At 33.5% G+C, this 7779-nt stretch overlaps 1 non-coding gene across 1 annotated transcript; it reads left to right on the forward strand.

Moving 5' to 3' along the window:
• The first annotated feature begins 6290 nt into the window (after positions 1-6290).
• Positions 6291-6397, forward strand: LOC121221484 (small nucleolar RNA R71). The gene has a single exon (XR_005918876.1). It is a non-coding gene; the product is annotated as a small nucleolar RNA R71 (small nucleolar RNA).
• Positions 6398-7779: the final 1382 nt, after the last annotated feature.

Here is a 7779-nt window from a genome sequence, read left to right on the forward strand (position 1 = left end):
TATAACTGTAATCCATCAATTCTTGTACATGTATGCTCATATGAGCTGTGAATCGGTATGCTCATTTGAGCTGAAGATTGGTGTGCTCTCACGAGCTATAAATTGGTATGCTCTCACGAGCTATAAATCGGTAACCTTAATTACATGTCATTTGTATCCTACGAATTCTTAAGGTTCAAACAGGGCTTGATAATCATTGTACATCGTTGGATATGCAGTTGCTAATTATATATGACAAATCATAACATTTATATATTTCAATTAAAAACATATAAACACAATTTAATTACACAAAGTTACCTCAACAAGTATACGTAGATACGGAACGATTAATTCAAGACCTTCTCTTTGCCCTGGTGTAACTTCATACGAGGTCTAACTAGATCTATACGGATAAATTTAACTCAATTTAACATATAATTCATTCAATTTAATACAAAACATATTTTTGGAAAAAAATACCATTTTGCGACTATACTTTTAATTACTTTGCAATTTAATCCGTAGGCTTAGAAAATCAAATTCATACAATTTTAACCCTACCCAAGCCTAGTCGATTATTATACAAACTTATAGCAGCCCACATATTTCAGAAATTCACAAATTATACTATGTAAAATTTATATTTTTCAATTTACCCCTTATTTGACATTTTTACCAAAAATCACTTAACAAAAATTGTTTACTTATCAACAACTATCCATCTTCTACCATCAAACAACAAAAGCAACCAATATTCAATCATGGAAAAACTCAAATCCTTTAAATGTTTTACAAATTAGTCCTCGGGATAGCTAAATTAATCTGCAACGATCAGAAAAACATAGAAACCATGAAAAACGGGACAAAAAATCATACCATGCAAGCTATGAGAGATGGTCGAATGTTAAAGCTCCTTCAATGGTTTTTCTTAAGCTTAATTTTGGTTGAAGAATATAGAAAGATGATGACCTTTGTTTTTTTAATTATTTTACTAACATGTATTTATTAATTTACTAAAATAACCTTATAATTAAACCTTTAAAATTTTATTTTTAATGGCCAAAATTGTCCACTCAAAATATCAATGGTTTATTTAAAATAGAAACCTTCTAAACATATAATTTCATAGCTATTAAATCCCTTTATCTTATAGAACTCAAGTTTTGCAACTTTTGCAAACTAGTCCTTTTTACTGAATTAAGCATGCAAATAGTAAAATTTCTTAACGAAATTTTTATACGATAATACTATCATACTGTGGGAATTAAAATAATAACAAAATAATTTTTTTGACCTCAGATTTGTGGTCCAAAAACCACCATTCTGAATTCACTTAAAACGGGTTGTTATATCTCTTCCCCTTAAAGGGATTTTCGTCCCCAAAAATCTTACCAGAAAAGAGGTTTGAATATTGCTTTCTCGTAGCTTCCTTAGGTTCCTAGGTGGCTTCTTCTATACCGTGTTGTTTCCAAAGAAATTTTACTAAAGCTATATTCTTGTTTCTTAATTCTTTTACTTCTCGTGCTAGAATTCTGATCAATTTTTCACTGTACAACATACCAGGCTAAATTTCTACATCCATCAGAGAGATAACATGTGAAGGGTTAGACCGATATCATCGCAACATAGACACGTGAAAGAAATTATGAATCTTCTCTAGTTCTGAGGGTAAAGCTAATCGATACGCAACAGGCCCGATTCTTTCAATAATGTCATACATCCCAATAAATCAGACTTACCTTTCCTTTGCAACCAAACTGAAGAACTTTCTTCCAGGGTGATACTTTCAAGAATACTTTGTTGCCGACTAGAAATTCTATGTCTTTACGTTTAAGATCTGCATATAATTTCTGACGATCTGAAGCTGCTTTCAAACTATCTCAGACCACTTTTACTTTTTCTTCGGTCTCGCAAATTAAATCAACCTTGTGTATCTTTTTCTCACTAAGCTCGGTCCAGTATAACTGAGTTCGGCACTTACGACCATACAAAGCTTCATATAGTGCCATCTTTATACTCGATTAAAATCTGTTGCTGTATGCGAATTCAATCAGCAGTAAATATTTCTCCCAATTGTCTTCAAACTCTAATACACAACAACAAAGCATATCTTCAAGAATCTAAATTGCTCGTTCGGACTAACCATCAGTCTAAGGATGAAATGAATGCTAAAATGCAACTACATACCAAGAGCGTCATGTAACCTCCAAAAGTGTGATGTAAACCGCAGATCTCTATCCGAAATAATGGAGACTAGCACTTCGTGTAGTCTGACAATCTCAGAAACATATAACTCAGCTAATCTGCCAAGAGAGAAATCTATACATACCATAATAAAATGTGCAGACTTCGTCAAACGATCAACGAGAACCAAGATGGCATATTTCTTTCTCAGTGATAAGGGTAAACCCGATCTGAAATCCATAGTAACTCTATCCCATTTCCACTTTGGTATCATCATTGGCTGTAACAGTCCTGAAGGTACCTGATGTTCAGGTGTAACTTGTTGAACTATCAAACATCTCGATACAAAATTAGAAATCTCATGTTTCATTGCAGCCACCAGTACACTTGTCTCAAATCACCGTACATTTTATTGCTTCCCGGATGAACAGACAAGCTACCACTATGATCTTCATGTAAGATTCTTTGAATGAGCTCTAGAGTCTTCGGTACACAAACGCTATCTTTGAACAATAAACAATCATCAGATCCTATCTGAAATTCTAAATTAGAAGTCAACTCATACTGTACCCGTTTAGCTAACAAATTGTCATCACATTTCTAAGCTTCACAGATATGTTGTAAAAACATCGGTTTAAATTTTAACTCAGCTAAGGTCGAGCCATCATCAAATAATGTCAGTTGCGTATTCATCGCTCGTAGAGCAAATAAAGACTTTCTGCTCAGAGCATCAGCAACTACATTTGCTTTTCTCAGATGATAATCAAGGATCTACTTATAATCTTTTAATAGTTTGAGCCATCTACACTGTCTCAAATTAAAATCTTTCTACAACATTAGATACGTCAAACTTTTGCGATCGGTAATTATATGACATTTTTCATCGAACAAATGGTGTCGTAAAATTTTTAATGTAAACATAATAGCTGCCAACTCTAAGTTATGTGTTAGATAGTTCTTTTCATGCGGCTTTAACTGTTTGGAAGCATAAGCTATTACTTTGTCTTCCTGCATCAAAACACAACTTAAACCATTTAAAGATGCATCGCTGAAAATTACAAATTCTTTACCTAATTCAGGTTGAACCAAAACTGATGCTTCAGTCAATAGTGCTTTCAACTGATTGAAACTTTGCTTACATTTCTTGGACCATTCAAATTTCACATCTTTCTGTAAAAGTCGCATCATCGGTGTAGCTATCATTGAAAACCCTTTGAGGAATCTTAGGTAATAACCGGTTAATCCCAGGAAACTTCTAACTTCTGATACGTTATCAATTTAGCCATATACACATACTACATCAAGATACCATGAGTACCAACCATAATATCACACATGTCCAAGCCAAACTTATCAACTAACATACATCACAAGTTCACCTATACATGCCATTATAACCTTAGCTAAAAAGTCAAAATCTACCGCTAGATAGTGTGATAGATCTCCGACGAGCTTCCAAACCAATTGAGCTTCTGATAATCTATAAAACATAGGAAAGAAATCTAGTAAGCATATAATGCTTAGTAAGCTCGTAAAACATAAAACATCACTTACCATTTCATTACATAACATTAAATTTAGGCATAATACAATCCAACCACAAGCTTAGCACAAGCCTAAGCACCAAGAACAACACATGTTAGCATACTAAAACATAATCCACATAAGTTTAACATATATAAGCCATTACACATGAACATAATTCATTTGGACTCATCATCTTCCTTAACATAACATGCTTTCAATGTAACTCACCATTTCAATCCTTTTCATAAATACATATCATGGTTCATATTGAACACTTATCATTCATTTCCTTTTCATGCCCGTTGAACCGTTTAGAATATCACCGGATATGCGAGATAGCTCATACGAAATGTGCTAGACATACAATCGTAACCTTTCCTCTCCTTTACATCATTGCTCACACGAGCTGTGAAATGGGCTTGCTTACACGAGCTGTGGGTCAAAATGTAAGCTATACGATACTGCTCACACGAGCTGTGGGTCGAAATGTAAGCTACACGATACTGCTCAAACAAGCTGTGGAGTATCCACAACAAATGCAGGACCTCAGCCATCGGTAGGACATTCAAGACCAGCACCCGAAACATGGAAACCTTAATGACATGTCATTTCTATCCTATGAATTCCTAAGGTTCACACAGGGCTCGATAGTCGTCATAACATGATTGGATTTACATTATTCAATTACATAGCAATCAACATATTAGCATATAGATCAAAACATACATTAAATAATATATAATCATACGAACTTAACTCAACGATTACGGAGTAAAAACGGAGTTAACTAATCTGAAGTTTTAGCTTTTCCTCGATCTAACTTTGTACGAGGTTTATCATAATCTAAATAGATGAATTCAATTCATTTAATTCATCTATTATTCAATTCAGTCACAAGTTCATACTTTTGTAAAACTACACTTTTGCCCCTAATATTTAACTTATTTAAAATTTAGTCCTTAAGCTTGTAAATGAAAATTTATGCAATTTCATCTCTAACCCATGCTAGTTGAATTTATTATGAACACATATTAACTCATACAATTCATCATTTCACAATTTCACCATGTGTTTTTGCTACTTTTACAAGTCCCTAATTGACATTTTCATCAAAAATCACTTTACAAAACTTGTCTATTTATCAACAAGGACTCATAATATTTCTTCAAACTTCAAACATCATGCAAGAACATTCATGGAAAAGCCTAAACCTTTAACATTTTTGCAAATTAGTCCCTGGGCTAGTTAGATTAAGTTACAATGATCCTAAAAACATAAAAATCATTATGAATGAAATTAAAAGACATACCATGCAAGCAAAATTTCCATGGTCGAACCTAGCATGCTCCCTTGTTGTTTCTTTCTTTTGAATTTTGATGGAAGATAGATTTAGGAAGATGACTCTATTGTTTTTATTATTTTAACCTTAAACTTATCAATTGATTTACTAATTTAACCTTTATTAAACATCAAGATTTCAATAATACATAGCCATATACATCCACTAACTTCAATAATGGTTTAATTAACATCTAAGTCCTTCCACATTAAAGTTCCATAGCTATTTAACACATTTAACTAATAGAACTCAAATTTTGCACCTTTTACTATTTAGTCATTTTCACTTAATTAAGCATGCAAACGTCAAAATTTCTTAACGAAATTTTTATACGACACAGCCTAGCACACAGCCTAGCAGGGGCATGTGAGGCCATTTTAAAAGTTACACGGCTTGGCACATGGGCATGTGGCTTGGCCGTGTGACCCAGGTCAGATAGTTACATGGGCACGGACAAGGGTTCGGACACAGCTGTGTGTCCTTATTTCAAATGTTACACGCCCTAAGACATGGGCGTGTGTCTCAGCCATGTGAGTCATACGGCTGTGTGACCCCTGCAGTTTGAATTTTTCTAACTTTTTCCTCAATGTTTCAAATGTTTTTGATTTAGTCCCAAATCATTTCTAAAGTGTTTCTAAGGCCTCGAGGGATCGATTAAGGGATGATATGCATGTTTATGAATAAATTGTGCTATGTGTATATCAATTTTTGGTAATGTATGTTTTATGTTATGGTTTTGCAGTAATGCTCCGTAACCTTATTCTGGTGACGGATACTGGTCAGGGGTGTTAAAGTGGTTTCACTAAGATGAGGTATAAAAATTGGATTGCAGTCCTTGTCTTCCTCTGTTCTGGTTCTGATTACCCATGTAATACACAAATTCTGGGTTTGATGGACATTCTTCGAACAAATTTCCTTCCCCACAATAAACATAGGCTACATTTTCAAATTGATTGGGTGGCTGTGCTACCAACTATTAAACCCATTAGTGCTAAAATTTTTAAGCATCGATGGAATTGAGGATACTTGAGATGCAAGTGAAGTGAGAGTGTCCACTTCATGTACTCCAGCGACTCATCTTCCTAACACTGCTTGATTGGTTGGCCATTGATAATTGTCGTTGGAAATCCTCTAAATGATTTCATAAGCTTCATTATAAGACTTAGAAAATAGGGCTTCATTAGCAGAAGCGCCTACTACCATTCTTGTGTGAGCAATGAAACTAATATAGAATGTCTCAAGTTGGATGCAATATGGGATTCCATGTTGAGGGCACTTCTGTAATAACTCTTTGTACCTTTCCCATGCCTCATACAAGGACTTGTCGTCCATTTGTTGGAAAGTAGTGATCTCGTTCCTCAACTTAGCATTCTTGCTAGGCGGGAAATACTTAATGAGGAATCTTTCTGCTAACTCTTTTCGTGTGGTAATGGAATGTGGTGGCAATGAGTTCAACCAGGCTCCAGCTCTATCCCTTAGTGAATATGGGAACAACTTTAATCGTAGTGCATCTTCAGGTATTCCAGTTATCTTGAAATAATCATTCACCTCCATAAATAGTTTTAAAGTGAAAGTAAGGATCTTCGGTAGGCATTCCACTAAATTGATCCACTGTCTGAAGCATTTGGAACATGATTGGCTTCAGCTCAAATTGTTGTGACTCAATTTCAAGTCTCCTAATACTCGGGTTAAGATCATGAAACATTAGAACGACATATTGTCTTAGAGCTCTATCCCTATCATCAACAATAATGATAGGACTTTGAGTAGGGTTTGCTTCATTTCCTTGATTTGTATTTTCATAGTTCATCTCTTCAGTCCTTATCTGAACTGCTTGTCTTCTTCTTTATCTAAAAGTTCTTTCAATCTCAGGGTCTATAGGGAGTAAATCGATAATTTGATCAATACTCATAAACACCTAAAATAAACAAAGAAAAATTAACTAAGTTAAAATTGAACAGAAAAATAAACCAAAATGCAAAATTAACAAATTCACAAATAATGACTTTTAAAACAGTCCCCGACAAATGCGCCAAAAACATGGAATGATGCAAATGTGCAAGTGTACACAATCGCAACAAGTAATAAAGTGGCAAGTAAATGTCGAGTTATCGTACTTACAGGGACTGTTTAAGAAATTTATTTATGAAAGGAAATCCAAACACTTTGGTGGTTGAAAATATTTTGATTTTGAGGAAGTGATTAAAAACTAAAATTTAACTAAGTAAAATAAAATAAAAATAAAAGTTCTAGTGCACGATTTCAAAATTTAAATCAAGATGACATAATTGTGTTAGACTAATTACATTTCTTAACTTAATATTACTAAAACAATATTCATGTTGTTACAAATAAATTCACGGCAACTTGGTAATTTGTTAACTATAGCACATACAGACTTACAAAACAAACCAATTTCTTGAACATATTACTATGTCAATTCAAAAAATTAATCAATTTTAATAAGCAAGTAAAAGGTTAAGTGAAGTAACAATATAAACCTACATTGAAACAGCAAGTTATGCAAGGCTAATGTACTGTTTAATACCGTCGCTAATTTAACCCCCAACTACCTTATAAGATTAAACATGCACTGATTAAGTATTGTGTCAAGTAACTACAATTTCAATACGATTAATAATTACTTCATTAGTTACCTTACAATTGTAATGCAAGAATAACATAATCATGGTTTTACTTAATCAAACAATTTACCAAGACCTATAACAACACAAACATTATTTTAA

This window comes from Gossypium hirsutum, chromosome D09, assembly GCF_007990345.1.
Source record: "Gossypium hirsutum isolate 1008001.06 chromosome D09, Gossypium_hirsutum_v2.1, whole genome shotgun sequence".
Lineage (NCBI taxonomy): Eukaryota > Viridiplantae > Streptophyta > Magnoliopsida > Malvales > Malvaceae > Gossypium > Gossypium hirsutum.